Source organism: Dermacentor silvarum, chromosome 2 (genome assembly GCF_013339745.2).
Source record: "Dermacentor silvarum isolate Dsil-2018 chromosome 2, BIME_Dsil_1.4, whole genome shotgun sequence".
Taxonomy (NCBI): domain Eukaryota; kingdom Metazoa; phylum Arthropoda; class Arachnida; order Ixodida; family Ixodidae; genus Dermacentor; species Dermacentor silvarum.
The window spans coordinates 214,356,519-214,373,544 of NC_051155.1; the positions used below are offsets into that span (position 1 = coordinate 214,356,519).

At 46.8% G+C, this 17,026-nt stretch overlaps 1 protein-coding gene across 1 annotated transcript in view; it reads right to left on the reverse strand.

The window, feature by feature from the left end:
* Positions 1–16,752, reverse strand: part of LOC119442584 (uncharacterized) — a 46,538-nt gene extending 29,786 nt beyond the window's left edge. Inside the window, exon 1 of the mRNA XM_037707508.2 lies at positions 16,474–16,752. The gene's annotated coding sequence lies outside the window, so the exon portion shown is untranslated. The remainder of the gene's footprint in view (positions 1–16,473) is intronic.
* Positions 16,753–17,026: the final 274 nt, after the last annotated feature.

The following is a 17,026-nucleotide window of genomic DNA, read 5'->3' on the forward strand; positions in this document are numbered from 1 at the left end:
CTAGCGTAATTAACATAAGAAAAATATTTCGAATGCGCTAGCTTACTTTAGAGCACTGCACGGGCCGATTTTTTTCAGCCCGGGCCCGGCCCGGGCCCATTTTTACGTTGGCCTGCCCGCCCGAGCCCGACCAAAAGTTTTATGGCGAGACCCGGGCCCGGCCTACGTTAATAACCTACGTTACCCGCCTGGCTCGGCCCGCCACGCCTTTACCTTAGGCCCGAGCCCGGCCCGAGACCGAAAAAGACATGTTTTCCAGAGTCGAGACGCGCGAGGATAACTCGCTGCACGTTACATGCGCACCACCAGAAAGTCCGAGCCCGGCCTGGGCCCGGGTAAAAAAGCACATGCCGTGCCCGAGCCCGGCCCGAGCCCGTGAAAAAACTGCCCTACCCGGCCCGGGTAAGCCCGAGCCCGTGCAGTGCTCTAGCTTGCCTCATTGCAGAGGTATTTAATACGCACTTGTAGTATGCTCAAGACCCACAACGTTAATGAACTCAGTGTCTCGGAGGAAGGAAATCAACTTGCATATAACTCCTTTTATACGTAATAAATCCGGGCCCTTGAGAGAGCTCTAGGTCTTGAACGCAAGCCCACAGAGTAAAGGTCTCCCGCATGCTAGCTTTCCTATTCGTGCTCATTTGTCTCCTATTGCCACAACATTCCCTGACGCTCATTATAAAGATTTTTCAATTGCCCGGATGTAGTTTTGCCTGCCTGAAGCTGCTCATGATAAACTCTTTGCCTTCTATTACCCTACGATATGCATTCAAAATAGAATACACAATTAGTAAGAGCCGGAAGATAAAGTGCGCATAGAGTGCAGATCAGACAAACTGTGCACTTAACCCGACTATGGCAGCTCGACAACGACACCGCAAGCTTCTCCTCAGCATGCAATAATGTCGAAGACCAAAGAGAAAAAATACAGGATTAGTATGTTTGCAACGGCAAATCTCGAATGATATCTTCGGTGACAACCATATCGCGTGATGAGAGATATATAACGAAAAAAAGAATGCAACGAGGCTAATTAGGCGGCTGCCTGTTTGGTTGGCTACCTAGGGCGGAGCAGGATAATCAAGGAGCGAGAAGAGTGAAGGGAGAACACGATATTTTGTTTACTCGGAAGAAAGGCATAAAAATTAGAAGAGGGCAATTCATTGGGTAAGGCAGCTGCGCCTGGTGCGTGTGAATCGCTTCATTGACTCACTTAGTTTCGGGACTGTGGTCCTAAATATTGCATTCCGCGTTGCCTTTACTACGCAATATCTGAGCCAAATAGATTTTTATACCCTACGAAAGGAGGAATCAGGCTTATGACGAACAACAACTGTCGTCAAAGACCTTAAATGCGCACTGTGAGACGTGAGAAAAAAGCTGAATATATCCGCAGTTTGAGCACACAACCTGGAATTTGGTCTTAAAGCATGTGCTTCAAGACATGCGCAAAACATAGTGGTTTATGATTTAACTGGCTGGGGCAACAAGCTGCTTGGGAATTAAACGCTTTTCTCAGCTCCCGCGGTCCGTAAACGTTTGACGCTGACTGTGCCGGTTACGTGCCGGGCTCCTGGTCAGATCCGATCATAGCTGGGGTTCCGATAGGGGAACCGTAGGCATCGTGCAGTGCACGCGATAATTTTTCTTACTACGTATTCATTCTTAACCAACGTACTTCAGGATTTAGAAAGAAAAAGTCGAGCCACATGGTAACGATTTTATGGTTTAGCTATACGCAAGCGTATACAGTCGAACCTCTATACAGCCTTACTCTCTATCTTTTTTAATATCCCCTAGCTTCCTATAGATACGCCGCGTTCATTTTTCTTTTTCAATAAGAAAGGTGCCACTGGTGCATTTCGATCTGCAATTCAATAGTTATTCCAGTCTTGAATTTTTTTTCCCGCACGTATAATTCACCAGCTGTCAAAACTGTCAAAGTGAAAATAGAAAAAAGAAAAATGCACTTGCATCTGTTTAAACAGTATTATTGTCCGTATCGTTCTCTCGGAAGCTGAATCCGCAGGTGCATCCTGGTACATCCGGAGCATGCAAATTTTACATTTGCCGACTACGAAATGGAAATCATAGCTTGCTGAACGAATTTACTGCGCCGAAGCGATGAAAGTCTTTGTAAACCACGTCTGCAGCCATGTGAGTTAGAATGCGTTATAGGAAGTGAAATTTCGTAGGGAATTTTAAAAGTCGATTTTCCCCTAAAGAAGTTATTTTTCAAGAAGTGCCCAGTTCTCGTTATCATTGCACGTTCACCGGCGTGCTGCTTATTAGTTGTGCATATTTTGTTTTTCTGCACTTTCGCAAGCCGGCGAAATAACGATGTCATGGCGTCAGCTGGCAGTGAAATGCCGTTACAGCTGCGCATAGATGAAACAACTGACTATCGTGCACTAAGCGAAAAAATCACAGGGTCTCTTATGTTATCCATAAGACGACTTGAAGGCGAAAGCCCAAGTGCCTTAAAGACGGACACATGGTGTACATATCCCTCTTAATTAATATGCTTAGTGCACTTCGCTTAGTCATCCCTCTTCATTCGCTTACTCAGCCTCTTAATTCGCTTAGCCATCATTCGCTTAGCTTAGTCCAATTCGCTTAGCCATCAGGCTTAATTTATTGCCTTTCACTGGCCTGAATCATTCATCTTAATTCGCTTTATCATCCGTCTTGCTTGCTTACGAGTGCTTACGGCGGTAGAGCCGTTGATGATGATAGTTCTTGTACCTTTCGTGTTGTCGCCGCGTTTTCGCTCCAGGACTTCGAAGGTCGACTGAACAATGAGACATATAAGGCTTTCGCTTTAATAAAACCACAGGACACGACTTCGCGACCATGTTGCGCGCAGTACGCGACGTATTGTGCCTTTGTTTCATACAGATAAGCTAGCAAGCCTTGTTGACGAGTAATAGATAGATTTCAAGTCATGCACTACCCTTGGCTATAAGAGAGACAGGAAACAGATATTTGTGCGTTCTGCGGCTCTCGCTTATTGTGCTTTGTACTTTCGGGGGATTTCCACGATTACCTACGGAAGCTGGGTGTGTTCGTGCGTTGGATTGGCGACTACGGACAGAGAGAGTACCCATCTACCTGTTAAGTTTCTGTATGAAGGGAAGTGGCACGGCGCACTGAGGCTATGCTGAAACTTGTTTTACGCGGCTCTGCGTATATAAATGGTGAAGGCGTTATGTAGTTCTAGCGGCCTTAGTTTAGCGTGCGGAACGGACTTGTACACGCAAGCCAGTCGTATATCAACAGTGTGCATGTGCAGAAATTAACGTTATGCGCACACACGCGCATCCCTTGCTTGCATTGAGGTTTCATAGCCTGCATGCGTGCTTTGCGGCCTTCTATAAAGCGCTCTCGCGAGCACCTGTTGCCGGTGAGGAGCGTCAGAGCGTTCACAATTTGGCGGGAGCTAGGGTTAAAATACTGGGGTTTCACGTGACAAAACCGCGATATGATTGTGAGGGACGCTGTAGGGAGGGGGGGGGGGGTTCAGATTAATATGGACCACCTGGAGTTTTTGAACGTGCCCACAGTGAACGGTACATGGGCGTTTTTGGCACTGGCGCTAGGGTTGGCAATGCGAGCTGATGGCGAGGGTCGGCCAACTTTGGCAACCGTCCACAGCGCTACACTATTGAGAACTATGCGCATTGCAACGCAAGCAGAGCGTGCCACTAAAAGGAGCCCGACGAAGATCGTATACAAATAGTTGCCGTGCTTGTTGGGTAAACAGCAGCTAACGCCCCCCCCCCCCCCCCCCCCTTTTTTTTTGTGGTGATACGTAGCGTTCGAGTTGTCTAACATCATTTTCTCCGCGGTTAGGACATTTTTCTTTACACAAAAGAAGGTGCATTCTCGTTAACAGCGACGCTTATCTTCTTTTCGCTGCGCTCGTTGCGTCGCGGCAGTACCTGCTTCATTATCGTGCTTCCGTCGGCGCTGCTACTGCGACTTCAATCACATTTTGTTTGTCGTCGCCTTCGAGTTCAAAGTCCCAGAGAAATGTTCGTAGCGTCTGCTCAACGAGAGATTATGGCCAAGTGTTGGGGGAGAGCGAAAGACCTTGCGCCCAACCAACCTGAAGTTGTTGTGGCCTCAAAACCTGGTTCATACTTACAAAAATTTATTTTACTGCCTTATTCGTCGTCTTGTTTAGAAACCTTGGGGCACTCTAACAAACGTGGACTTTAACCGGCTATCATTAGTTCGCAGAAACACCGTAGCAAGAAATATCAGGCCGGAGACGGCCGTACTGGGTGTTGTTGCGTCCCGAATCGGCCGGGCGCATTCTTTGATTGTTTCCCATCGAGGCAGGCCCTTTCATGAGCGTCGCCGAGACGGCGACAGTGCCAGACACCGACGAGACAGGCAAACAAGCGCCCCAACTAGGCAGTGCGCATTCTTTAGGTGCTTTCCCCGATGCCACCCCCTTCATCAGCCGCCGCCTACTTGGCGACGCGGCGCGCGACACCGGCTGGGACGCGATGACAAAGAAGCTCGCGAAGCTTGCCCCCCTTCGTTAGACGCGGGGATTAGTGCAAAGGCCATTCTCCCGACCCGGGCAAGATGACCGTCGGAGGTCAAGAAACAGGTCACCGACTTTCGTGGAAGGAGTGTCAACCCCCTGTTTTCGGATTGCCTCGTCCTTGCTTCGAAGGTGCAACATTGGAGGCGGAGTTCAGTGAACAAGACGGCGTCTGATTGGCCGCATCAAGGTCATCTGATTCCCTAGTCGGGTCAACTAGGGAAGACCGATGTTTTATAAGGAGACACCTTGCATGCAGTGGTGTGTCCTGACGTGTTCTGATATGTGCTCAGACATGTAGTGAGCTGAGACTTTCAAAGTGCTTCCTCATGGAGTGGGCTTCGATATTTGGAGCCACTGTAAATATGTAAAATAAACCTTTTTTCTCTCGCTCTTACTCCCGGACGTGCTCATCCCTCTGGCTGAAGGATCACCGGCCTAGACGCTACCCGAGTCTCAACAAACTGGCAGCAGCGGCGGGATTAATCTCCGACCCGCAACAACGGATGGCAGCGCTGAGCTGAAACGCCAGCCCGTTCCCAACAATTGGTGGCAGCGGTGGGATTAATCTCCGACCCGCAACAACGGATGGCAGCGCTGAGCTGAAACGCCAGCCCGTTCCCAACAGTGTAAAGTTCTTGCGTGGATCATTCATTAGGCAACATCCGGCGTGGCGGCTGTTGGCTTATTGTAAAATGCTGAGTGTGGTTTTTTAGTGAGGGAGTTTATTTATTGATTTTTCTTGCTCCAGTGTAATGAGAGAGAGAGAGAGAAAGAAAGAAAGACAAGGAGGTTAGCCAGTGTGAATACCGGCTTGCTACCCTGTACTGGGGAAAGGGGCAAAGCGAATAAAAGATGATAGAAGAAAAAAAAAACATTGAAGTAAGAAAATTTGCGCAATAACGCGACCCTACGCGCTACAACGTTCAAAGCCGGTCGCACAATTCACAAGCCCTTAAAAACTTCAGCAGAGCCCTTAAGGCCTTGAGTGCCGAAGTCCGTCTACACCAGTGTCCTAAAACTTTTTCTTCTGTGAGGGGGCGATTGTCCAGTTTTTCAAGCGCAGTCGCGAGCACTTTTCTTGCCACATTGTAGCGGGGACAGTCACAGTGTAATGAAAGTTTACGTTAGGTGACTTCAGCTGGCGTTCGCTTCAATATCCCGCACTTTGAGACCGTCTGGTGAATTGGGCCTCACCGCTGGCACAAAGAAATATATGTCGCTTTGTAACAATCCTTGTGGAGGGTTGGAACAGACTTCTTAACCTACGGTCGAGCTGAAAAAGCAAGTTCATGCGCGTGGCACAACCAAATCTCACGTCGTTCTTTCTTGGCAGACGGTGCTACCGCGGGTACGTGGTCCTATGGCAAAGCCACATATGAGTCAGTGCAGGGCCACATTGATTGGACCACTTTTGAAGTCGGAGAAGCGCAGGCCAAAACTTGTTTCAAAGAAAAGCTGAGGACCATAGATGAAAATAAATGGGTGATTAAAGTGCACAAGTATCTGTACCTGAAAAGCGTGGACACAGAATCGCACAAGAAGTCAAGAAAGCTGGCAAGCAAAAACAGGGTAATTCAAAGAGTAAAAAGACAACCAGGTGTCAACAGAAAGTGAGAGAAACAGAGGCGGAATTGGATGGAAAAAAGGGAAACAAAAAAAAGTTGCAGTGGCTTAGCTCGGCTATGCCAGGATACACGTAGCGTTAGCAAAGGTTCAGCTGATTATTCTTAGCTTTCCTGGTTGTCTCCTACGCTCAACCGCTAATTGCCAGGCAACTACTTCGGGATCCGATGAGTCAAGCTTCTCCGTTCTTCTGCGCTGTTGAGCAGCATTTGCGCTCTCCTTCTCCATGGCTATACCACACTGGCAAACGCCAGTCAGAAGCGCAGCGGCTCCAGCGCAGTGTCAGACGGCGACTGCACAGCGAGCGCGCGCCGGCGCCAGTGCGTCTACCACGGCTACGACGTCACTCCTCTGGAATGCGCAGACCGGCGGCGGCGGAGTGCGCGAGAGGTGCCGGCTCCGGTGGCTCCGGTGCGCAAGCCGTGTGACATCACTGATCCTTGCGCATGCGCAGCACGGCTCTTGATGTGCCGCGCGAAACGGGCTTGGCTAGGCCAGTGTAGCTAACGCTACAAAAGACTATGCAGATTTACAAGAATGGGAAGAAAGAAATTAGAAGGGAAAATTTGCACGATTACACAGTGGGCAGTGCCTTGCTATCTGAGGCTCGAGCTGGTTGCCTAAGGATAAAAACTTACCGGAGAAAATATTCGCAATAACATGATACATATGTCTGCTGCAGAAAAAATTTGGAGACCGCCCAGCACACCCTAATGAGACCCGCAGGTAATGTAAACCTCCCAGAAGCGCTTCGATTTAAAATGGACGGAAGCATGAAGCGGTCAGCAGTCGAAATAAGCAAGATACGCTTGGAGTATTGGTGAAAGAAAAGTAGGGAAAAGTTATGACCGCATTCGTTAGATATAGAAGTTTTGAGGAAGAGAAAAAAAAGAGAACATTAGGGAGATGCATATAAAGATATACTGGAATTAAATGCATATATAGCATGCTGCTCAAGCAGTATGCTATGAATCAAGCAGGCTAGGTTACTATTTGTCACTGCCCCGGTTCAAAGTGGATGCCAATAAATCATCTTCATCATCTATGGTCCCGCGTACGTGATACCGTGTCCGTAGTATTCGTCTACACGACGTCGACTACATAAATGTAATCAACAGCCCCAATCCCTGTACTGTTATCGCAATAAAACAGCGACGAATATAGCTTCTCACGCTATTCTGACAAACGGCTAGTGGAAAAAGTTGTGGTATTATTAAGAAAACTTAACCATATGAAAACCTTCTCTTCAAAGACTCCATCATTAATGGCGATAACGATCGATGCATCATGTTTACTGCCATTGTAATACCCACCTCTCATGTAATGCAACCGACCCTTTGAGGTATGAATAAACCAAAATAATAGTAATAAACGTATTGATGCTATATTAATGTGTGATACCGCCTAATGACAGTCAAACAGCTGTACATAGATACGCAAGGGTATATGAACACGCACAATAAGGGCAGGCGATAAGGATTCATTTAAAGGGACACAAAAGAGTGACATTGAAACAGTTTAGACTGAAGTATCATTTATTCAAAATCAGCTTCTAATTAATTTGGTGGTAGGTTAATTATGAGAAAAAATGAGTGCCCCACTTCCCTACTTTGAATTTCGCGCCGGACACTCAGCCCCGCGACGTCACCAATTTCGAAGTGTTTTCTGATATTCGGGCCGTTTAGGCACAGGTAAAGTCCTGGAAACCTACAATGTCCAGTCTTTAGTCCCTTTACGATGCAATATATAGCCATTCTTTATCTACGAACACCTAACTAGACCCGCGTAAACGCTGTCAAAATTGATGACGTCATGGTAAGGTGCTGCGAGAACTTCAGCGTGGCATTGCCATCCACGTCTTTTCTGATTCGCTAAGCGTCATGTGACAATAAGAGTCGCTGTATTGATATTACAGTAATATAATTTAGCTTTCTTTTTTTATACTATATGTTTGTGCGGGAGGTTGGCATTACGAGTGATGTCACACACCTACTTCTCACTCAGGCAAAAAGGACACAGCAAAGTTAGTAATGCAGCTTAGCTTTACGCAAGTCTTTACACAGTGTTCCTTTTTATCGGGACTAAAAAAAAAGCAAAAGATAAACTCCAATTACGCCGCATGAAGTGAATTAATGTATATGAGTGATGCAGAAAGTGCAAACGAAGCAGCTGATTACGAAGAATGGGCAGAGCAGCAAAATGACAATTTACGACTGTAGCTTCGCAATGGCATGCAATGATTATAGCAAAATATGCGGTCTCGTAATGGTGAAATCCGCTATCACCTGTGATGCGTGCGCAATAGTGAACTCGCGAAGGTTTTCTTAGCGGCGCTACAGACCACTTGAGGGCCAGGCCCACCCTTTGTAACTTATCAAAACATTTCCAATAGTGCTTGAGTGTGACTCAGTGTTGGTAACATTGTTTCGAACAAAGTCGCCATATCACGGCCAAAATCACATCACCTTTATCGAGAAGTCCCTGTAACTGATGATGATAACAACAAAGATGTAGACGATGACGTGCTCACAATATTGTATTTCTTTAAGGTTAGGTTCCTGGACGTCTTCCCTACGGTTTCTTAAACTACAGCTTTAAATTATCTCCTGCGGTGACGAGTGAGCGGTTCGAACGCGAAAAGTGATAACAACTCTCGTTTTTCTTAAGCGGTATCAGATATCAAAATAGCGCTTTGCCTATAAAAGAAGCTTTGATGCATCAGGATGGCTCACTAATAAACTCTTCGATATGTCTTTAGAAGGAGTGACGAAAGCCAAGTCGAAATAAAATAGGGGCGAGGCATCAAGCCTGGCGAAAGTGCCTTGAGAAACTTCAAAGAAATTCACCAAGGTTACTGACATCAATATAAAAGTCACTAAAGGAATTGGTAACACTTAGTGACTGTCTCGCTAAGTTACTAACACTGGTACCATTCCGTCGCGTATTAAATGAGTGCATGCTTTTTTCTCAGGCCTTTACACTGAACAACAGATGGCAAAATTTACCCGGGCGTTTATTAATCTACTGGGCACAGAAGGGCAGCCTAACGCTCCTTCGTGGTTTCAGAATAGATGAACCTCTCAGTGGTAAAAGGAACAAAATAACAAATGGAGCAGAAGTGATTCGTGCGACGTGAATGCCGTCAAAACAGAAAAAAAAATATATTTACAAGGTTAGAACTTCCTGAATATCGAAGACAACAACAATGACAAAACCTATCCTTACCCACCGTCGCCATCTCGATAAAAAACAAACAAAATATATCCCGTCATGAAGCTTAAGATTACCAACATTTTGAAAAATCTAGGAACAATATACTGAGTCAATGTAATAGAACGCTTTCTTTTTACTCGACTCTGTCCTTTTTCTTATCACCCACCGCTTCCGCCAAGCCGATCTTGGTGATGATGTGCAGGCAGAGCAACGCTCGGGCTACTGACGAATCGCGGATAGAAAAAGAACTGGAATAGAATAGCTACATTACACCGGCATTGGTTTTTGTACACCCTTTTGTTCACAGACAATAACTAAATTTTCATTTTATGACAGCGAAGGTGAGATAGAAACAGGGGCTAAGCAACTTTCTGTAACGATTGGCTCTACGACTCAGATACACATCGTGTATATGCGCACATATTCATCACCATAATCATCATCCTACATTTATGTCTACTGCAGGACGAAGGCCTTTACCTGCGATCTCCAATTACCCCTGTCTTGCGCTAGCTGATTCCAACTTGGGCCTGCAAATTTCCTAACTTCGTCACCTCACCTAGTTTTCCGCCGTCTTCGACTGCGATTTCCTTCTCTTGGTATCCATTCTGTAACTCTAATGGTCCACCGGTTATCCATACTACGCACTACATCGCCGACCGAGCTGCATTTTTTTTCTCTTAATGTCAATTAGAATATCGGCTATCCCCGTTTGCTCTCTGATCCGCACCGCTCTCTGCCTGTCTCTTAAGGTTAGGCCTAGCATTTTTTTGTTCCATCGTTCTTTGTGCGGTCCTTAACTTGTTCTCGAGCTTCTTTGTTAATAATCTCCAATCTCTGTCCCAAATGTTAGCACCGGTAGAATGCAATGATTGTACACTTTTCTTTTCAACAACAGTGGTAAGCTACCAGTCAGGATTTGGCAATGCCTGCCGTAAGCACTCCAATCCAACTTTATCCTTCTGTAAGTTTTCTTCTCATGATCAGGGTCCCCTGTGAGTAATTGACCTAGATAAACGTACTCCTTTACCGACTCTATAGAAGCTGACTCGCGATCCTGAGTTCTTGTTCCCTTGCCAGGCTATTGAACATTATGCTTGTCTTCTGCATAATAATCTTCAACCACACTCTTACACTATGTCGGTTAAGGCCCTCAGTCACTTGATGTAATTTGTCCCCATTGTTGCTGAATATGACAATGTCATCTGCAAACCGAAGGTTGCTGAGATATTCACCGTTTATCCTCACTCCTAAGCCTTATCAGTCTAAGAGCTTGAATACTTCTTCTAAGCGTGCATTGAATAGCATTGGAGATATTGTGTCGTCTTGCTTGACCCCTTTCTTGATAAGCAACTTTCTACTTTTCTTGCACAGAACCAAGGTGGCTGTGAAATCTTTGTAGATATTTGTCAAGATATTCACGTATGCCTCCTGTACTCCTTGATAACACAATACCTCTATGACAGCTGGTTTCTCTACTGAATCAAATGCCTTTTCGTAATCTATGAAAGCCATATACAGAGGTTGATTGTACTCCGCAGATTTCTCAATTACCTGATTGATGACATGGATATGATCCATCGTAGAATATCCCTTCCTGAAGCCAGCCTGTTTTCTCGGTTGGCTGAAGTCAAGTGTTGCCCTGATTCTATTGGAAATTATCTTGGTGAATATTTTATACAATACTGAAAGCAATCTAATGGATCTATAATTCTTCAATTCTTTAACGTCTCCCTTCTTATGGATTAGTATAATGTTGGCGTTCTTCCAGCTCTCTGGTACACTTGAAGTTGTGAGGCATTGCGTATAAAGGCCCGCAAGCTTTTCAAGCATGATATCTCCTCCATCTTTGATTAAATCTACTGTTATTCCATCTTCTCCAGCAGCTTTTCCCCTGGTCATGTCTTTCAAGGCCCTTCTAATTTCATCGCTAGTTATGGGAGGAGCCTCTGTATCCTGTTCATCACTATTTCGAATGAAAGTAGCTTGGCTGGTCTGGGTACTGCACAGGTCAGTATAGAATTCTTCCGCTGCTTTTACTATGTCATCGAAATTGCTGGTGGTATTACCTATCTTTCACTGCATACATCTTGCCTTGTCCTATGCCCAGTTTTCGTTTCACTGATTTCATGCTTCGTCCATGTTTTACTGCTTCCTCAATCCTTTCGCGTTTTAATTTCGACTATCCCTGACTGTCTTCTTGTTGATCAGTTTTGACAGTTCAGTGAATTATATGTGATCTTTTACGTTTGACACTTTCATGCTTAGTGGTTTCTTTATTAGGTCCTTTGTTACTTGGGAGAGCTTACCTACTGGTTGCTTTGGTGCCTTATCTCCCACTTCAATTGTTGCTTCTGAGATCAGCCTAGTTACGGTTTCATTTATTACATCTATGTTGTCTTCAACTTCTTGTTCTAAAGCTGCATATTTGTTTGCGAGCAGCAGCCCGAATTGGTCTGCTTTTACCCTTACTGCGTCTAGGTTGGCCTGTTTCTTCTTGACTAATTTTATTCTTTCTCTTTTCAAACTGAGAGAAATCCTAGACCTTACTAACCTATGGTCACTGCACTTTACCCTTCCTAGCACTTCTACATCCTGCACTATGCTGGAATCGGCAGAGAGTATGAAATCTCTTTCGTTCCTTGTTTCTACATTAGGGCTTTTCCAGGTCCACTTCATGTTGCTGCGCTTCCTGAAGAAGGTATTCATCATTCGGAGCCTATTCTTTTCCGCGCATTCTACCAACAACTCTCTTCTAGTCAGAAAACAAGGGCTGGCCGCCGTCTGAGGAAGGGGAGGCCTGGTGGTTAGTCTCCCAACCCCCGCCGCCCCCAGACCCCATCATGGACAAAATAAAGTTTTATCTCTCTCTCTTCTAGTGTTCCTAGAGTCGATGCCGTAGTTGCCAATAGCTTGCTCACCAGCCTGCTTTTCCCCCACTTTTGCATTAAAGTCGCCCATGACTACAGTATACTGAGTTTGTACCTTTCTGTTTTATTTCATCATCGTGGCTGGGGGTTGGGGCATAGGCTTGTACTACTTTCAATCTACACCTCCTATTCAGCTTTATTACGACGACTGCTACCCTATCAATAATGCTGTAGAATTCATCAATGTTGCCCGTTATGTCCTTATGAACTAGAAAGCCTACCCAGAATTCTCTCTTATCTGGCAGACCTCTGTAGCAGGGGACGTGGCCGTTTTTCAGCACTGTATAAGTCTCACCAGTTCTTCTAACCTCACTAAGGTCAATAATATCCAAGGCAATGCCTGATAATTCCTCAAATAGCCCTGCTAAGCTAGCCTTACTCGAGAGGATGCGCATGTTGAACATTGCCAGGTTCAGGTTCCAGTGGCGGCCTGTTCGGACCCAGAGATTCTTAGCACCCTCTGCCGCGTCGCAGGTCTGACCGCTGCAATGATCAGGTGCTCCGCCGCCGCTGGGGACTGAGGGCCATGGGTTAATTGCAGGAGTCATGACTCATGAGGGAGGTAGTGGAGGAATACTGCACCAGCAAGGCCAATTCCTGTTCTGATGAGGGAGTGACTTTGTTGAAGCTGAGTCTCTGCACATAACAGCCACCTAAAAAATGAAGACGCTGACCTGTGCTGTAGGAAGAAACAATACAACACGTGGTAATTCCGTTCATCAAGGACCTACCACGAGTTAATTTTCAAAAGTTTCTTTTACAGCGAAGCGGTTATAGGCTAGGTTCCAGGAGATTGCGTCCGGCAACAAAAGTATATAGAAACACCGGAAGTAGATCAAAATTTCGGCTCCATGTGCGTGGCGGTTTCCCACCAGCTGTTGACACCAGCACAGGTATCAAAACGGATGATGGATTTCTCACTGTTATGGCGGCGGCACGTCCCACCAATCGTTGTGTCCCTTTGTCTCACAGAGATTTGACGCAGAGATCGCGCTAGCGCTGCTATCAGCAGTTGCCCGTTGAACTCGCGATGAGACGGACGCTCGTTTAACCACATCTTCCATTATCCTGACATCAGGATCCTGACGCTGCCGTGCAGTGCGCTGCGGCTATGAACGTTGTGGCTCATACGCTCGTCTATGACGATGGGGCGGATTTGGCGCAGCAAACACACTACTTGGGCATCGCGCCGGGCAAAGGCAAGACGCCGGTGTCCTTGCTCTTTGACGAACATGCCGAAGACGCTCAATAAAGTCAATAATGGTAATATATAAATTCACTATAGTAGAGCCACCATAGTCACAGCTTCGCTGGCTTCCATCTTCACAGTAGTGGAAATGCTCTGAATTTTCTGTTTTTTTTTTTTGTATAGAGCATATGCGTACTGAACAGCTTCCTGTAAACACAGCAATATATCTCCTTTTATGTCGAGTTTTTTTCCCCTGCCGTCATACAGCTGATGCAAAATAGAAAAGGGCCGTTGGCATCTGTTTTCCATAAAAGAAAGCAGACTGGCGAATCTGGCGACGTACACCCACATGGAAAAGCCGTTTATAGACTCGTTCTGTTCAGAAATCTAACCTTTCTTACATAATTATTTTTTCATAGTAATGGGTCAAATTACTCGGCACTGACAATTAGGCAAAGCTTGCTTTTAATTTATTGGTAAAACACCTCCGCTAGATCAATATACATTGTCAGAACAATAAGTGCAGAACAATAAGTGCAAGCCGCACAGTATCGAAAAAGTTGCAAAATATGCGCTATACGAGAATTCACTCTGGCTCACTCAATGCTATGCGTTGTTAAATTCATTGATAAGAATCCCTTCGTAAATGTGCCACGCCGAAAGACGCAAGCAGAACAAGTACATATGATGTAGCGACCAACGCCACTGAACACTGCGAAGTTCCCTTTTAATGCTTGGAAATAGGATATCTATAGCATGCCACGATATGATAGGGCTGTAGCAAAATCAGCACCAATATTCGGGAAAACGATTGATTCATTTGTTCGCAGTTAATGCTAACATTTGTAGCTTGTAATACAGAAATAGCTATCGATGACCTTAGAATGAAAAAAAAAAAACACTAGGAAGTTATGCAGATCTAACGCATATTTTGGAAACTATGAAAAGCGAAGCATTCGTGAAGCGGTTAATGAAATGCTACAAATTTGCCCCATTCATTCCTGCATCTTTGCTCTAAAGGAAACTGACGCGTGCGCATGGGCTCTCGCGTACCCGCGCTATGGGCAATGCGACAACTATATTACTGAAGCATAAGTGCGAGTCGGCCTATAGGCCGACTCGCACTATAGTTGGAATAGATTCCATCTGTTCCAACTATAGTTGGAACAGATTCATTTTAAAAACTTTTTGTGCGCAAACAAACAGGGACGAAGAAAAGGAGTAACACAAGGACGAGCGCTCGTCCTTGTGTTATTCCTTTTCTTCGTCCCCGTTTGTGTGCGCACAAAAAGCTTTAAAAATATATTATTTACTTGTATTTCTTCATGCCTTCTTATTTATTCTAAGTGCACGGGCCCCTTATTGGCCGATCCCCCGTTTTGGGCATGTATCACTGTACGGAAATCATCATCATAATCAACACTATTACACGCTTCTTCGTCGAGCTCCCATTACGGGTATGTGCCATAGTATGGAAATCATAATCATCATAAACACACGGCGATCCCTTCAATCCGAGGGGAGGGGGGGGGGGGTAGGTTCAAATCCCGCTGCATGCCGGACGCGCTTTCTTTTTCTTTTTTAGAGAGTGAGGAGGAATTTACTTGGCGAGAACACGACCAGCGACCGACCGAAAGACCGACAGACCCAGGCGACACCATGGAATGGTATACACAAAGAAACGTTTGCCGCTTCGCTTTAGTAAGAACTGCGCTTACTACGCAGACACCGAAAATAAACCACATTCTGAAAACTACCACTCTCTTCAGCGCAAATGTTCCAGTTACGCCTGCAGGTTCACTACTGATGATTGACGGCGTCACTCATTCTGTGTTGCCGAACTGCGTCCCTTTCACGCAAGTATAAACAGCAGCATCTCGCCAGGGTGCCAGATTGCGACGCACAATATACCCCGTTGGCATTACAATGCGAACACAGAGCTGACGAAGCCTTGGGGTCACTTGCTGCCTTTGACCATTACTCGACTCATTCACGTTTCGCTGATGATCACCGCATCCGAGTTCTAGAGCAAGACGCTGGTTACACAGCGCCAACTGAGCCTTTAACTAGGTTCAGGATCGCATGCAGGCGCCTACACTGACGATTATACCTTAACTGATTTGAAGTGCATACACAGAGTGCCAGTGCGACTGACTGACTGAAAAGCGATAAACGGCACGATAGATCACCGGAGAAGAAAGCAAGTGCCTCACGCTGTGAACGTATTGAGCTTCGCGGCTGTATAAAGAACACTGTTGGCCGTGGTTCAGTGCACCTCGCATTAGGAGCGCTTTCCGAATGCAAACCTTTCCAAAATATGTTTGGTTCAGCGTGCGTTGCTGCATCATTATAATTCACAACGGAGTGCTTCAAGGTCGCATTTCTAACTCCCGAACGACGCCTTGGTGACGAAATTAGCTCATTCCGAATTCTCCAAGCGACTCACCTAGCGCTTAAATTAAGGAAGTCGCAAACAGCGTCACTCAGCGAAGAGCAGGGCGGCCGAGGAGACGGCATTCCGCGTTCTACGCCGCAACATCGCGATCGGCTGGGTTTCGACACTCGTTGTGCCGTGAGGGGCGTGCATCTCGATATCACGCGTTTCACCGCTGCCCGGGGCGTACACCGCTAAGCCTCGCGAACTCCCGTTCAAGATAACGCGCGTCTTCCCAGCCGCCGCCGTAAAACGAATCGAGCGAGGTGAGAGCGGGTGAGAGCGCGAGTTTTTGCACACAGCCCCAACTTGCGTTCCGTCCGCACAAACCGCGTATATAAAGCCGCCAACTGCCGCTCGTCCTGCCGCGGACCTGCCAGGTGCAGGCGCAGGCAGGCGAAGCCTGCAGCAGCACGGCTTGCGCAAGCTGCCGTGGCGCCGTCGCGCCTTGTGCCGAGCAGGCGGGAATCACGCGGCTGTTTAATACAGCGCGTGCGAGAGAAGAGACGTATAAAGTTCCTCTTACCACGTCCGCGGGCGATGCCGTGGTCTCTTCTCGGAGCGAGGTTGCGTGCCGTCTGCAAAGCTTGTCGGGGCGTATTTAGCGATCGGTGCCGCCGCAGGGTACAGTTTGTTCGGCGGTGGCTTATCGGGCGTGGAATGACTGACCAGGAGGAGGAGGGAAGAGGCAGGCTTGCGGAGAGGAGGAGGAGGAGGAAGGGCATTCTGTTATCGCAGCGCGCCCCTCACCCGCTCTAGCTACTAGAGCTCCGATTCTCGCAGGCGACTCTAACGCCCGACGCGCGCTGGCCTCAGACGATTGCGTTCTTTCCAGACGTCGCCTTGCTTGTTGAGTGAATATGATTCGCGAGAGTCTAGACCGGAGGTGAAAGCGGCTCGTGGCGGCGCTCGCGTGAGCGACTGCGGAGTCTGCTCGTGTGTGACGACACGTCGAACGGCAAACGAGCGCGCGTTCGGCGTGTGGCCGGCTGCTATAGGTGCTGCTGCTGCTCCCCGAACGATAATATAAAGAGAGCACGTCCAGGCGCGGAAACGTAGAAACGAGGGCGGTCGACGAC